The sequence below is a fragment of the Pipistrellus kuhlii genome, unplaced genomic scaffold, assembly GCF_014108245.1.
Source record: "Pipistrellus kuhlii isolate mPipKuh1 unplaced genomic scaffold, mPipKuh1.p scaffold_m20_p_49, whole genome shotgun sequence".
NCBI lineage: Eukaryota > Metazoa > Chordata > Mammalia > Chiroptera > Vespertilionidae > Pipistrellus > Pipistrellus kuhlii.
The window spans coordinates 122,676-138,363 of NW_023425550.1; the positions used below are offsets into that span (position 1 = coordinate 122,676).

The 15,688-nt window shown below is 44.5% G+C and overlaps 1 pseudogene; it reads right to left on the reverse strand.

Moving 5' to 3' along the window:
* Positions 1-6,020, reverse strand: part of LOC123651322 — a 119,049-nt pseudogene extending 113,029 nt beyond the window's left edge.
* Positions 6,021-15,688: the final 9,668 nt, after the last annotated feature.

Genomic DNA, 15,688 nt, shown 5'->3' on the forward strand with positions numbered 1-15,688 from the left:
AACTGTATATATAAAAATCCAGTGACTGAAATGGTGGAATGACCAGAGCAACCAGAATGACCAGTGGCTATTATACGCACTGCAGGAGCCAACCAGCCTGATCCAGGCCTCCAACCCCACAGCTCCTCTTCCCCCCAGCCCAACCCAATCTTCAACTTTAACTAAATAATACAAACTTTTCCCAAGTGCCTGTCCTATTGTATACCCACCCTCCAACAGTGCATAAGTATTCCAGGGGCTCCAAATTCTCACCAACACTTGTTAATTTTAGCCATTTTGGTGGGTAAGTAATGTATCAAATGTGATTTTCATGTGTATTTCCCTTATTACTAGAAATCAAACTGTATTTCACATATTTATTAGCCATTTGGATTTCTTGGCTTGTAAATCACCTATTAAATCTTTTGCTAATTTTTGTATTTAGTCATCTATCTTTTTGTTAAAATCTTGTAGACTTTTTAAAAATGTATTTCAGATGTAAGCCCTTTGTCAGTTTTATGTGTTCCAGATCCCTTTTCTCAATTTGTGACTTGCGTTTTAATCTTTTCATACTATCTTTTGAAAAACATAAATTCTTCATTTTAATTTAGTCCAGCTGGTCCATCTTTTCCTTATGTTTAATGTTTTCCATACCATGTTTAAGAAATCTTTCCCTACCATTAGGTCATGAAGATATTCTCCTTTATGATCTTCTGAAAGCTTTATAGTCTCACCTTTCACATTTAAGTCCTTAATTCATGTGGACTTGATTTTTGTGTGTAATGTGAAGTAAGAGTCCTATTTACTTTGTTATCCCTACACAATTGTTTGAGAAGACTATTCCCTCTCCACTCCTGTGCAATGTTTCCTCCATCATAAATCAGATTTTATATATATTTGGGTATGCCTCTAGGCTAATTCTTCTATTCCATCAGTCTATTTATAAAGTATTATAGCAAAATCACAGCAGGCATCCCTGGCCAGTGTGGCTCAGTTGATTGGGCATCATCTTGTGTACCAAAAAGTCACTGGTTTGATACCCATTCAGGGCACATGCCAGGTTGGTGATTCAATCCTCATTTGGGAGTTGTGCAGGAGGCAACTGATCAGTGTTTCTCTCTCTCTCTCTCTCTCTCTCTCTCTCTCTCTCTCTCTCTCTCTCTCTCTCTCTCTCCCTCTTCTCTCTCTCTCTAAATAAAAAATAAACATTTAAAAAAAAACAAACACACAGTAAGCAGATGTCTCTCAATAGATATTTACCAAGGCTGTACTCATTAGGGATTAGAAGGTAAAGATTAGGTATAGTCAGATTAGTAAGGACCTTGAAAATCTATAAGAAAGGCCTGGTCTTGACCTGGGGAGCAAAGGGGTTCCCCAGCATGTCAGGAAGTGGAAAAGAGAGATTCTGAATGAACATCTTAGGAAAATATTTCCAGAAGTTGACCCTCAGTATGAGAACATGGGTCCAACAAAAGAATCTGTGGGTCATTGGAATGGGTTCAAGGCTAATATCACAGGGTCCTGGATGAAGAAGGAAGCAATGGATACAGAAAGGAAGGGATGCAAGAGAGATTTTTTGAAGTAAAGTTGAATCAATAGCATTTGTATCAGTGGAAGAGGTAGGGTATTGTTTCCCAGACCATGTGGCTCAGTTGGTTGAGGGTCACCCCATGCACCAGAAGGTCATTGGTTTGATTCCTGAGTTAGGAGACATGCCCACATTGTGGGCTCAATCAGTGGATGGTGAGCAAGAAGCAGCCAATTGGTGTTTCTCATTGATGTTTCTCTATCTTCCTTCCTCTAACTGAAATCAATAAAAACACATTTTTAAAAAAATTAAAAAATAATATTCGAAGCTTTCCTTCTAGCCCAGAAACCGAGAGAGTACTCTGGTTTGTTGACAGAGGCTCTTAAAGTAGTTGGGAGAGTATGTTTTCTGCAACTTGATCCTGAAAGCTTATTTCATGTTCCAGATAATTAATCAGAGTAATCCTGATTCACTCAGTCAGACTGTTGAGCAGTGACATGTCACCCAATGCTTTAGTCTTTTAAGAGATGAAGAGGGACTTTGAGCCACATTGAGGCTCCTTTGGGCATTGTTGGTTGGATCTGCTTTGCAGTCTGAATCCAGTTGGATCATAGGACATCCTAAAACACACAATTTGATAAGTAAACAATTGTCTTTACAATGGTTAAAACAACAAAAACAGTGACCAAAACTAAAGGAAAAACTAAGAAAAGAAAACAACCCAAAACATACAGTTTGCCCTAGGCCAGTGGTCAGCAAACTCATTAGTCAACAGAGCCAATTATCAACAGTACAATTGAAATTTCTTTTGAGAGCCGAATTTTTTAAACTTAAACTTCTTTTAATGCCACTTCTTCAAAATAGACTTGCCCAGGCCGTGGTATTTTGAGGAAGAACCACACTCAAGGGGCCAAAGAGCCACATGTGGCTTGCGAGCTGCAGTTTGCCAACCAGGGCCCTAGGCCAATTCATATAAAACTATGAAACATATCTAAAAGGTACATTAAATACTTGTAAATGTTCTTTTTTCCTTTTGACCAACTATGTTTAAATGCATGTAGCAACCTTCCTCTCAATCTCCTACCTTTGCTGATATGTGTCAAATAATTCAGGTTTAATATTATTACTGAAAAGCCAAAAGCATATTTACAGAGACTAAATGTGTATGAAGAACAGATAAATTAAATCTCTTGGTAAAATACAATCCCATAGGAGAGTATGTTGTGAAAAGACTTAAATAGTGCTTGCAACTCAATTATATCACCAATTGAATTTTTAAAAATAGGACATTCACATTTTAGGTCATAAATTAACTCCCATAATTACTTAAACATCAAATAAAGCAGACTGGTACAGCCACTGTAGAAAAACAGTACGGAGTTTCCTCAAAAAATTAAAAATGGAACTTCTATGTTACCCAGAGATCCCACTTCTGGGAATACATCCTAAGAAACCTGAAACACCAATGAGAAAGGATATATGCACCCCTATGTTCATAGCAGCATTGCTTATAATAGCCAAGATCTGGAAACAGCCCAAGTGCCCATCGGTAGATGAGTAGATAAAAAAGCTGTGGTACATTTACACAATGGAATACTACATAGTTGTAAAAAGTTAAGAACTGTTGCCTTTTGAAATGGCATGGATGGACCTGGAGATTATAATTCTATGGTAAATGAAATAAGCCAGTCAGAGAAAGACAAATACCAGATAATTTCACTTATACCGCATATGGAACCTAATGAACAAAATAAACTGACAAACAAAATAGAATCAGAGTCATGAATACATGGTATAGACTGACATGTCAGAGGGGAGGATGGAAGGGCAAATGGAATGACAAGAGGTGAGTGAAGAAAACAGCCAAAGATATATGCATAGCCCATGGACACAAACAACAATGTGGTGAGGAGAGAATGGAGTGTTGATGGAGGGAGGCAAGGGTGGGGGGAGAAATGGGGGACATCTGCAATAATGTCAACAATAAAATTAAAATTTAGGATAAAATTCACTTTGTTAAAAATGATATGAAAATCTTTGGCAAATAATTAAAAGGAATTTGGCAAAATAATAACCAGTTAACTCTAGCACATATTGAATAAAGAATGGGTTATGGAAATAATTGGTATTTACTCTTATTTTTTGCTATATGAAAATACAAAATCCTTTCATTTTGAATACTACTGATGTTTGCAGAAGAAATCAAAGTTGTGTGATCGTGTGCTAAGTGTGAGGGACTGAATCAGTAAACCTAGGATCCTTGGAGACATCTTCATCTGAAAGATAGAGTCCACAATCAAATGAGGCTCAAGTTTGGTATGGATCATGAAATTGAGATCTTGAGTTTCTGTAGCCACCTCTCATTTGCTCTGTGGTGTGAGAGCCAATGTTGACTTTTTTTTTTTTCTGGGTATCAGACATCCTATGCTCAAGTCACCAACCTTCCAACATAGAACCTTGCTCCAGAAAAGCTAAAACACACAAATATACTGAGCTTACATACTCATCTCTGTCACCTATTCACTCACTCATTCATTCATCCACTCACTTACTTGTGCATCTGTCCACTCACTTATCCATTCACTCACTCCATCACTTATTTCACAAACATTATCAAGTGTTATCTGTAGACCTGGTGCTGAGGGGGCTACAGAGTAGATCAGGCCTTGGCCCTACTCTCATGGAACTCACCCCTTAGTGATCATAAGACAGAAGTACAAACAAAATACGCATGCCACAGGGCAGAGGAAAACAGGGCAAAATAGAGGTAAGAATATCAAGGGAGCACAGAAGGGAAAGTTAATTTCACCTATAAAATTCAGCATCATTTACTTGTTTCCTTGATTGCCTCTCTTCCCCACTAGAATATCAACTCTGTAAGGGCAGAGGTTTTTCTTTCTTGTTCACTTCTGTATCCCTTGTGTCTTGTACCTAGAACCGTAAAAATATCTGTGATATAATGAGTAAATTGTAGGGGAAGGAGAGAAAATATTGATGGATCTCTCTTTGAAAATGCTTCACAGAGGAGATAATTCTAAATATTGACCTTGATAAAAGAGAAGGGTCTTGGTAGACAGCCAGAATCAAATAGCATCTTGGTTTGAGGGAACACCTGGAGCTGGGAGGGTGGGAAATTGTGTGGTGTGTTCAGGGAACAGAGTTGTCAGACATAAAGGACTATAAGACACCAGGTGAGAAAGGTGCCAGATAAGGTCGAGACCAGATCACCAAGAGCATTCAAAGCCAGGTGGAGATGCTGTGTGTTATCCTGTAAATGTTGGGGTCTCTAGAGAAAAGGTTTGACATTCTCTTACTGAAGAGGCTAACAGCCTGGTGGATCCAAGGCCTGGTGTACCTTGGGAGACCATAAAAGAGGTCTCATTTCCTTTACCAAGGACCTAGTGAGTGCCTACTATATCTGTGAGAAAAGACAAACTAGCAACAGAAGCTATAGCAGGAAGGGCCCTTTCAGGGAGGAAAATAGGGGGTAAGCCTCAAGCTGGGCCTCCCAATATGCCTGTCAGTCTCATGATGGGGACTGGCCAGCTGATCCTAAAGGCCTGCACAGTTCTAACATTCTAGGACTCTAATTATAGAAGTGAAAGTTTCATTCCAGATAGCTGGGGAAATCCATGGGTTCAATTTCACTTCCCAGTGCTGCTAGTTCAGCTGGCACTGAGGCAGTTTAAAAGGAATGGACTGGAAATCCTGAGAACCTGCATCAGCCTAATTGTCTTGCACCGATTTATTTGCTTCTAGATGTCAGCAGCTCTTTCATGAATGCAAAATAGCAGTCTTTTCACAGACACAAGGGTCTGGTGTTTGGTTCCTGACCTTTTTTGTTTCCCATTGTGAGGAGGTGTATCCTATAGGCCACATGTGTCAAACACAAGGCCCGCGGGCCAAATCCGTCCCTCCAGGCCTTGCAATGTGGCCCGCACCGCGCTGTCATCACTGCACTCCGCTGCTTTTCCATCACAATCACAGTTTATGACTGTTCAGTAAACCATTCGGCCCGCGATTTAGGCTGGATTTTAGATTTTGGCCCCTTCTCTGATTGAGTTCGACACCCCTACTATAGGCAAAGAAGAAATCAAATGTCATATTCCTTCAAGCTTCACTTCCCAAAAAGCAAATAAGAAAGGTAGAGCTGTGGTCCCATGGACTATAGGACCACTCTTGTCATAAACAAGTCTTAGTTTTCACCGAAGTCAATTCCATAGGCAGCTGAGAGAGAAGCCCCCATTCCAAAAGGCTCAGCTGGACTGCCCTTTTTAGATCTAAGCAAGTGGGTCCCATGGGAGGCCTGTGGCATTGGGTGTCATTACTGACACTAAAACTAAACCTGCACGAAGAAACCAGCTTAGATCATGACTAGTCAAACAACTGGTTACTAGAACATCACCAGGCTTCTTACTGATGAAGAGAGATAAGATGTGGGTGGGGGGAGGAGAGGGAGATGGCCAATACCAAACAGGGGATTTACCTGGATGCCTGGTGTTGGTGGCGCCATTGCTAGTTGGGGAGCAGAAACGGGGTTTGAGGTTAAAGGTAAAAAAAATCTAGCTGTGGAGCCCATGAGTTGTCCTGAGGGAGAAATTGGGAAGATAGGTCTGGGGTCCAGACAGAGTTTGGGGGACTCCCTTCAAGCACCATCTCAGAGGTCTTGGGGGTCAGAACAGAGAGGATGAAGTTCATGATTGGTTGGAGGAGCTTAAGGAATAACCAGGTAGACATATCCAATTCCAGAGCTCAGGAGAGAGGGAAGGCTAATAAGCTTGTGCTGGGAGCCCCCTCTCTCAACTTCAACCTCTCCTTTGGCAATGTGGCCACCAGGTTTCTGGCTTAACCAAACCTCTACAGATCACTGGAGCCCTGTGCCTGGGGTTTCAGGTCCCTCTGTTGCTCTGGGGAAGCATTGCCTGCCCTTAAGGAGGTCCAGGGCCCCCTGCCAAGTTGGCCTTTTCCTGCCTTAGTGACTACATCTTCAGGTTCATCCTATGGAGGTCTCACTCTTTAAGTCTTCTGTCTTGTGGCTCCTGCTTCCTGCTGGCTCCCCTCAGATTGCAAGGTGAGACCTCGGTGGGTAGAAAAGGCCTGGACTACAAGACATGCTGCTGAAGCACATTCCTGCCATGTTGGGGACATAGCTGAGCTGTCTCTGAGATGTGGTGGTATGGGATTATGCCACTAGAGCTGCTAGCAGTTACATAAAAAACACTGTGAGTGCCATCAGTAGGCCTGGATCTGCCTGTGTACCAGCAACCAGTGTACCATGCTCTTTTTTTGCAGAGGTGCTTAGCACCAGAGAAGGCTGGGAAAGCTACCAGCCTGCAAATGGTGGTGCTTCCCCCTCTGACAACCTGGAAAGTAAGGAGGGAGGGAAATAAGGAGAAAGGGAGGGAAATAAGGAGGAAGGGGACGAGGGAGGCAGATTTCTTGGCCACCCATTATAAATGCCCCATCTACCATCTCCAGGGCCATCTTGGGGCCAGGGTAGCTGCTTCTGAGATGCATCCTGTATTCTTGGGGACCATGGCTCAATGATGTCACTTCAGCAGGCCACCAGAGTTACCAGACCAGGCCATGAGTCCCCAAAGAGAAAATCTCATGGCAGAAGGTTGGACCTGTACTTCTGATGATCTTGGATGTGGTTGCTGGGTCCTCCAGAGCCCATGGGAGCCCTGCTGAAAGTCCTGGTTAAGGATACAGGGACCCCAGGTAAGCCCTAACTTCTATTGAACCTTAGGCACAGCCCTACCTCCTGTAGACCTGATCTCCCCATCTGTTAATGGCTTGGGCCTAGAGCCTGTCTGACCTGTTTCTCCCACACATTCAAGGGGACCAATCACCTCTGGGATCCAGGTGAACCAAAAGCCCCCTGGGCAACCTGGGTCAGCACTGGTTGTCTGCTGCACAGGAATGGGAGAACATGTCAGTTTTGGGCCCCTCTGTCCCCACCCCTCCAGTCCCATCACAACTCCAGGGACAGTGTGCTCTCCCACAACAGGGATGATAAAGAGTACCTTCTCCACCTCATCCTCCCTCCTTTCTAGGGCAATGCCAGTGTTGCCACATGGAGAGAGCCCAGGGAGACCACCCAGTGGGATCCTGGGTCACAGGGCTGGTCCAATAGCAGTCAGTGTCTTGCTTGGGTGGTGGCTGCTTGTTTTCTGTCTTTGGTTCATGTTATTTTTAGCCCATTTTGCCAGCTCTCTCCCAGCTTTGGCAGAATGAGAGCATGCCCAGGGAAACTGGTAGGCACATTAGTGAGGCTGGCAGACCAATGAGTCCACTGAGGGGCTGGGAGGCCAGCAAATAAATTGTTTGACTCTATCTATTTATTAGCATGATCAGAAACTGCTATTTGTATTTTAACCCTCCAGGGACAGCCATGAATCTCTGGATAAAAGGAGTTGGTGTATTTCCAGCTTTGAAAGTAAGAAATAATCAGTAGTCACAGACCTCCCCAAGACTGCCAGGGTGAGAGGCTAGAGGAGGGGGGAGGTATAGCCATGAGAGGCCAGGAGAGTAGCTATGAAACAGCTTGCAAAGTCTGTGTTCTCTCATGTTAATTGGGCTGTTGGTGGTGAGGATCAAGATAAACAAAGGACAGAGAAAGCCTGTGAAAAATGTGACCAGGCAATCACAAAAGGGTTTATCACCTTGGGAAAGGGGGTCTCTTCCACTCCCCTACCTCAGCAGTTGCAGAAGTTGCTGGGGACCCCATGGGATGTGAAATGGCCAGGCTGGGGCCAGAGCCAGGGCCAGGGTTCCTTTCCTATATGCAGGAAGGTGGCCTTCCCAGGCCTAGAAGCTCAATCTCTCCTTGGCCCCAGCCCCTGGAAACATTCCAGAGTAGACCACCCTGGCTCAGCTCTCTCTGTGCAGCTGCCAGGCCAAGGCCACTAAGTCTCTGGGCCTCACAGGCCCCTGTGGAGTTGATGCAGGAAGGGGGGATGGGTGGATGAGCCTCTCTTTGAGGGAGGTCCATTCCAACTAAAATCCACCCTAATCTTGCTATTGCTTTCCCATAGGGGCTGACAGGTGGGACTGAGGCTACTATGGGGTTAGGCTGGGGGTGGTAGCAGAGATTTGGGAAAGGATGGCAGACTCTTGCCTCCAGCCAAGCTCATCATCAAGGGTATGGACCTAGTTGTGTGTGTGTGTGTTTGTGTGTGTGTGTGTGTGTGTGTGCTTAAGCAAACTAAAAACATCCAAATATTAAGATGTTCCCACTGCAAGCTGTATGCCTCTTAGACGCCCTTGTATTTAGTCTGCTATAATGGCGATGTTTGGGGACGCTTATCAATAAGCATGTTTACAATTTGCAGCAGCCTGCTTGCGGTTTTAGGAGAACTGACTGCTATCTCTGTAGCTTACTAAGGGGCGACAGTTTAAGGACGTGTGTAGACATAACTGTGTTCTTCCTGGAGCAAGACTAGCTTGCAGGCACCTCAGAACATAACTGGAGAGAAGCAACCCAAACCTGGCACCTCTCCCAGGAGAGCTCTTTGCCTTGCTAATGGCACCCAACAATATGCAATTCAATTCCTGGCAGGGGTTTTTGGAGAGTCTGACAACTCTAATGGTCTTGCTTGCTCAGTCTGCTCCATCTAGTCTGATGGCCCTGGGAGAGAAGGAAGCCCCGCCCTGCCGCCCTGGTCCATCTTGCCTTGGCGGCTGATTAAAGCTCAGGTTTAGCACTATTAACATCTCCAGTCCACAGTTTATGGCTAAATTTCCATACATCACAATCTAAAGGCAAACATTTACATTCGATAGCTTAATTTATGCATAGCATCAGTTTACTGTTAGTGTCTTTATTATTTTTTAAATAGCTTAGCGACAGAAAATCAAAGCCTGCTGGGGTTTATATTATAAGCTGCAACTTATTTTATTGTGTGTTTTTTAATGTAAAACATCTGATTAATCCATGTAATCTGGATACCTTATTTAAACCTTTCACGCTCATAAAACAAACCGAATGAAAATGTAGCTAATTTGTATATGGTTTTTTTTTTTTCTTTCATCATTACATCAAGAAATACATGGTGAGAATAGGAAGACTGTGAAACAAGAACTTATATGCATACAATATGTGCCCATGGACACAGAAAATAGGATGGTGAAGGTGGGGTGGGAGTTGGTTGGAGAGGGGAATGGGGGGGAGGACATCTGTAATACTTTAAACAATAAAGATAAATTTAAAAAAATAAAATGAATAGAATTCTAATCAGAGATATGTTAGTTAAAGGAGCTTTGCTGCCCTAGGAAAGTGTTAGTGCACAGGAGGGACACATTTCTTCCTTTGGCCTTCATTTCAGAAAGGTTTGCCTGAGGTTATTCCTTGGACCCAGCACAGTTGGGTGAGGGCCAAGCAACCAGGCAACTCAGGGCACAGATCACAGGCTCAGGAGAACCAGTGCCCACATGACCCAAGCCTCCCTTCTCCTTGATATATCTCCTGCCAACGGCCTTGTGAGGCTGCCTTTTTCTCAGCTTCCTTGCCTTGGACAGGTCTTGTGTAAGTCCCCTTTGAGAGCTCATGAAAAAACCAGGAGGGGATCAGAGAGCCACCTTACTGATCCTTTTGGGCTCTAAGGCTCAAGGAAAATTCCCTCAGACCTCAGTCTGGAGCTTAAAACACCTTGGGGTGCCGCCAAAGTAAGAGAGGGTGCTGGAGGCAGAGGAAAGCTGTGGAACACCAGTGTGTTCAGGTGCATCTCTGGGCTTTGCAGACATCTTAATTTGGCAACCTGTGCTACCCTCCCTTTGTTGTAGTGTACCCCCATCTTACTAAGGACATCTCAAGAAGTTGAATTATGGAGTCATTTATGAAAGACCGGCGGCATACGAGGGGCTAAAGCGCTCCAGACTTCGCAGCCCCGAACAGCTCACCACATCTGGCTTATATTGGCAGAATATCACAAAGGTATTAATTACATCTTGGGTCTGGAATGAGGAACCTGTTTGCACAAAGCAACTACAGAGTTTTGGGGTCTACAGATCACTGAATCAACAGAAACATATTATCTGGGACCACCGGGGCAATTTAGAATAATTGTGCTGTCCAGATTTTGGGACCACTGAGTCAACAGGAATGCTCTATCTATAGCTACTGAGGCAATTTAGGGTCTGTTCTGATTCCAGGACCACTGAGTCAATCAAAACTCAGTAATCTGTAGCTACTGAGACAATTTAGGATAATTGAGCTGTCCTGGTTCCCAAAAGAATGTGCTTCAGTAACCAGTGAGATCACAATCAATGGGATATTCAAACCATCACCAATGGATTAGGATAGCATACATAAGTTTAGAAAATCAAAATAACTTTCTATTGTTTTAGCAAACTAAGTGCAGAACCCAAACAGCAGTTTCTACCTGAGATGACTGCTACCATACTTCACCTTCCCTCCTGAACCCCAGCTCTCTCAGTATCCATGTCCCACCTTGGATGGGCACCCAAATCCCAAGAAACAAAGAGGCTATTTAGGTGCAATATCCCTAATGAATTAGAGAGAGAGAGAGAGAGAGAGAGAGAGAGAGAGAGAGAGAGAGAGAGAGAGAGAGAGAGAGAGAGAGAGAGAGAGAGAGAGAGAGAGAGAGAGAGGTTCACTTCCCAGATTATTAAGGCAAATTCTCTAAACCATTTCTATTTAGCCAACACATTAGCCTGGGGTCCTGTATGGGACCCCAGAAGCTCTCAAAAGCCTTTCTTCAGAATCTCTCCAGGGGCCAATACCTGTAAGGAGGATTTAACGAGCAATTTACAAATTATTACCCTGGGCAGAAGGCAAAGACACATCTGGACAGTCTATGGGAAAAGCTCTTGGGAATAGGCTTATTCCACTAGACTCTTCCCACCCAGACAGAATATAAACCTGCCTTATCGCCAGAGGACTGAAGGTGAGGAAATGACCAGATGGGACTGAATACTCCTTGAACATTTCTTAGCTGGCTGGGCTCCTCCCTGGCCCCTGCTGGCAAATGTCAGCAGAAGGATTGTTTGTAATTCCCAGTTGCCACCAACACCACCTGCCTTTGGCTAATAGTGCCTGGTCATGGTCCATGTTGAATAGATACTGCATTGGAAGAAGGTTGTCTTGGTACTTCTCCAGTTTGGCTTAGAAACAGGCTGCTATGGAAGGAAGAATCACAGGCTGGGCCTCATTTCTTCATCTACCATAGTCATCTCTCTGCTCCAATATACAAACGTTTTGCAGACAACACATAATAGTAACTAGAGATACTTTTATAATCTGTTGGTCAAAGAACACAAAAGAACAAATAATCAATCATATGAATATGGAAGGGCATTGCTAAAGTAAGAGAGGGTGCCTTGTCAGGAGGCATAGCCCCCAGGCACCAAAAAGCCTGGTTCTCTTCTTACTCAGAGACAGACTTGCTGTCTTTGTTTACAGCTTTTTCTCACCCCCCTCAGGCTCTTTACACTTGCTTCCCCTGAGTGTCAGCACAAAGACTTCATCCTGTCTTTACTGCTATGAGGGAGGGCACAAAGTATCAACTTTGACATCACCCTGGGGTCCTGTCACAGCTCTGCCTTTTACTAACTTGTGACCTGCTCTGAACCTCAGTTCCCCCATGAACTTATACATTCACTTCTCATACACTTCTCATTAAAAATAATTTTTATGGAGAACATACTGGATTCCAAGCCTACTATGTTCTAGCCATTCTTGGGGTACAGCCCTGTAAATGAAAGAATCCCTGCCTTCCAGGAACTCACAGCTTGGCCCTGAGTGAGGTGCTAGCCATGCAAACAAGCATGATAGAGAAAAATCAAGGATATAATGTCAGGTAGTGCTGTGCTCTGATGTGACTGCTGAGCTCCTAAACATTTCCCCCTCTCAATCATTATATGTTAAAAACACAGCAAAGGCCAGGGCTAGAGAATTCTGGACTTGTAATAAAATGTCATTTTTTTCTTCTTCAAGGATTTTAATAAGAAAGATTAAAAAATAGCTCTGGATTTATCCGGCTATTACAAGGTAAGATAATCAGCTGCTCCAAATGTCCTGAATAGCACATAAAGTCAAAGTCAAGGTTCTGGACCACCCAAATACTGTGTGTCCTCGATTTTAAGATGGTGTAATTGATAAAATGCAAACAATTTAATGATTTTTTTTTTCAGGAAAGATGTAAAAAAGAAGCAAGCTGCATTAAAAATGCCCCGTGGAGAACAACTAACACCAACATTAACATGTGAAAAAGCATGCTGTTCTGAAGAGCCTCTTTGCAGCCTAACTCCCAATCACTAGAGGCTGAGGTGCAGCCAGCTACTCTATGGCAGCCCACTTCATCCATCACTCACTGGCAACACTTCTTCCTCCTCCCCATCCTTGTAGCCCCATTCCAGACTCCCATCATGTCATCATGGAAAGCTAGCTGAGTAGGTAATGCAACTGGGCCATCTTGGTAATGCTTTTCTGTCCCATGGGAGTCACAGCAGGAGAAATGTTTGTGTGCAAAGAAGGGCAAGGGAAAAGAGAAGCCACATTAGTCCCTGGGGGGGGGGGGGGGGGGGATGGTCCCAAGACCTAGGCCGCAGTGGCAGGAAAGCTAGCCCCATGAGTAGTATATTGAGGAAGGAAAGGGACATGAATGGTTATTGAGAGATTGTGGAGAAAAATAAGATTGGGGAGTTCAGTGTTCTACTTAGGTTTCTGGCCAATTACCGAGACATGCCCCCCTCCTGCACTCACTGCACAGGAGAGAAAAATATGATGTCAAGAAGGCTCACCTCAGAATTGGATCCATCAGAGCACTGAGTGTGCCCTAGGTTCCCAACTTCCTCTGGGACCACTTCTGTGATGTTTGCAGAGGTACTGAGGAGGGGCAGCTGAGCTGGGCTGTCCATATTCCATCCCTGAAGGGCCACTTCTAGTGCCACCTTTTCTAGCTCTCTCTCCTGAACTCTCAGAGAGTTTGTGCTCTTTGTGCTTCTCTTAGAACCCTGATCTTTCCCTTCACCATTTGTAGTATGCAGTTTATGCAGACTGTTGGTAAGGCTTCCCAGCAGTCTTTCTGTGACCACACACACACACCTGTGGGTGACGATAGGAGGAGACTTGTAGTTTCACTGCTGGGGTTCCAATCCTGGTTCCATTTCTTCCTGTGAAAAGGGGGTGGGGAAAAGGCTTGCTTCTTATAGTACAACTGTGGTATGGGGCCCGGCTCTGAGAGCGTCGGGACAATACTTGCCTGGCCCTTGGTCGATGCTCAGTAAGTGGTTGCTTTGCTGCTGGTGGTGGCTTCTTCCTTCTTCCTTCTCCTTCTTCCTTCCTTCCTTCTCCTTCTTCCTCTCCTTGGGCTTGTTGCTATGATATACGTGTTGGTTTCCTGTGACAGCCATAACAAATTACCACAACCTTGGCTTGAAACAATATTAATTTATGCAGAAATGTATGTATGTATGTATGCATATGTTTATCTATCTTCTCACAATTCTGGAGGCCAGAGTGTAAAATCAAGGTGTCAGCAAGGCCACACTCTTTCCAAGGACTCTGGAGTAGAATTCTCTTGTGCTTCTTGCTGCTTTTGTTGACCCCAGGCTTCCTTGGCTTATGGCTGTGTCACTCAAATCTCGTTTCCATCTTCACATCACCTTCTCCCCGGTGTGTCTCAAGTCTCATTTTGCCTCTTTCTTATAAAGACACATGTCATTGTATTTAGAGCCCACTTGGATAATCCAAAGCCTCTCATCTCCAGATCATTAGCTTCATTACATCTGCAAAGACCTTCCCCCCCCAAAAAAAATATGGTCACATTCATACAATAGATTCCAGATGAACATACTATAATGTTTTGAATGAGGGCTACCATTCAAAATACTATTGCATGAATATTAGGATTTCCCACCAACCCCAAGATCACAGGTCACACTACCATATTCTCTGAATTGGCCCCTGTCTCAGAGAAAGTGCCCACGGCCATGATTGGAAGCAAGGCCACAGTTTAAATCAAATTTCCAGAACTCAAGGGGAAAGCATCCCTGGGGATCAGGTGACTCAACCCCACCATTAACCTGGCATGAAAAAGGGAGGCCTCAGGAGGAGGTCCTGGGGGAGGGCAGGCTCTTCCTTGAGGCTTCTCTCCTGTTTGCTTTCAACAGGTTTTGAAAAGCATCTTCTGTGCACCTCGCCAGAATTTGTCCCTGGGACAGAGTATCAGCCCCCAGGGCCTCTCCCAGCAGACACAGGCATCTTTCAGCTCCTGCTCTGGCTCCTAAGCTTGGGGCTGCCCAGACTTCCCTAGGAGGATGCAAAGAGGTTCTTCTATTGCCCCAAAGAGACACACACCAACAGGAGGCAGTGAGACCTGCAGCACAGAGAGTCTCTACCTTCATCCTGGAACTATAGTCTTAGGCTTGTATCCTGACTACCAAATCTGTCACTTCAGGACACTTCATCCAGGTAAAATGTACCTGATCAGGGCATGAAACACACACGGAGAAGGAGGTGGATGTTTTTCTGAAACCTGCAAAGGGCCCTGATGGAAGCATTCCTATAAATGTCAGGCCACCCTCACACCTATATGGTCTTGGGGCTGGAACTGATCTGTCTTCTGTGTCAGACATGACAAACTGATGCCCTGATGCTGGGAACAGCAAGATCTGGGGAAGGGGGGGGGGAATTTGGAGGGGAAGAGGAGCCCATGCAAAGCTTATTCTCCCTCACACATTTTTGAGAATGCAGTGTTTGAACAGAATAGGAGAAAGGCCATGTTCTTTCACCAAAGGTGGAAGGGGTTAACCCAGTGACCAATTTTGGTGATTAACTGCAAGAAGAAGCCCTTTATTTTAGGCATATATATGTCTTTAATTTCCTCTTTTGGGATCCTGAGGGGGCCCAGTAACCATGCAATTGGTATTCTTCGACAGCCTTGGAGGTTGCGGGCACACCCTGGGAGATGGCTGCAGGTGGTGTGGAGTGCCCCCTGCACTTCCAGATTCCCAATTAACTGCTCCACACCAACCTCTGAGGGGTGAGGGAGAGAAGGTGGTGGGCCGACGGGGTTTGCCCCTGAGTCCAGGTGGGCCTTCTCTCAGACTGGAGGCAGCAGCAGGAGGATTGAGTTGACCATGGCACCTTCCCAGTTTTATGCAAAGCAAAATAATAAAAATGTACTATTGGTGACAAAGGGACATGGCTCTCTTAAG